Source organism: Austrofundulus limnaeus, unplaced genomic scaffold, assembly GCF_001266775.1.
Source record: "Austrofundulus limnaeus strain Quisiro unplaced genomic scaffold, Austrofundulus_limnaeus-1.0 Scaffold1186, whole genome shotgun sequence".
NCBI classification, from domain to species: Eukaryota; Metazoa; Chordata; class Actinopteri; order Cyprinodontiformes; family Rivulidae; genus Austrofundulus; species Austrofundulus limnaeus.
The window spans coordinates 108543-109331 of record NW_013953588.1 but is presented as its reverse complement, the minus strand read 5'-3'; the positions used below and the strand labels follow the sequence as shown (position 1 = coordinate 109331).

General features: G+C 43.0%; 1 long non-coding RNA gene across 1 annotated transcript in view; it reads left to right on the top strand.

Moving 5' to 3' along the window:
• The window catches only part of LOC106534484 (uncharacterized), a 7245-nt gene extending 6769 nt beyond the window's left edge, over positions 1 to 476 (top strand). Inside the window, exon 3 of the long non-coding RNA XR_001312350.1 lies at positions 24 to 476. This is a non-coding gene — a long non-coding RNA (uncharacterized LOC106534484). The remainder of the gene's footprint in view (positions 1 to 23) is intronic.
• The last annotated feature ends 313 nt before the right edge of the window (positions 477 to 789 follow it).

Here is a 789-nt window from a genome sequence, read left to right as displayed (position 1 = left end):
TGAACTAATCACAGGAACATTAGTTGTAGGTTTGTGAACTAATCACAGGAACATTAGGTGTAGGTTTGTGAACTAATCACAGGAACAGTAGTTGTAGGTTTTTGCTGCCTGAGCCTGAAGTTGATCAGGATGTAATTAGCAGTAACCATGGCAGCCACAACAAGCCCAAACAATCTGAGTAAAGAGGCGGAGCTTTCCTCCAATCTGGCAAACATCATCTTTAATCTGGACTCAGTGTTCTCTTGTAAACATTGCTCTCTTTGATGACCCCCCCAAACACACACACAGACACACACACACACACACAGACACACACCTCCTCACAATGGAGATGTGTTTTAATCTCTGTGGCAGCTGGTCCATTCAAAAGGTTCTGCCTCTGTTTGTAACGGCAATGAGAGTTTGTCCACCTGCACCAGAGTTCTGTTTGAAGACGAGGACTTCACAGATCTGCAGTCATCTCCAAGAGAAAAGAAAGAGAGAGAGAGAGAGAGAGAAAGACTTAAAGAGAAGAGGAAAGTGAAAGTGAAGATGATGTGAAGAGGTTGTGAGGAGGAGGAGGGTGCCGCCATCTTCAGCACCAGCTGAAGCAGAGAACGGGCAGAAGGAGGGAAAAGATAGACATGGGCGCGTTGAGAACGTGTGTAACAAAAGAAAAATGTGTGCAACAACAAAAAAACGTGTGTAACAAAAAAAATGTGTGTAACAAAAAACGTGTGTGACAAAAAAAATGTGTGTAACAAAAAACGTGTGTGACAAAAAAAACGTGTGCAACAAAAAACGTGTGTG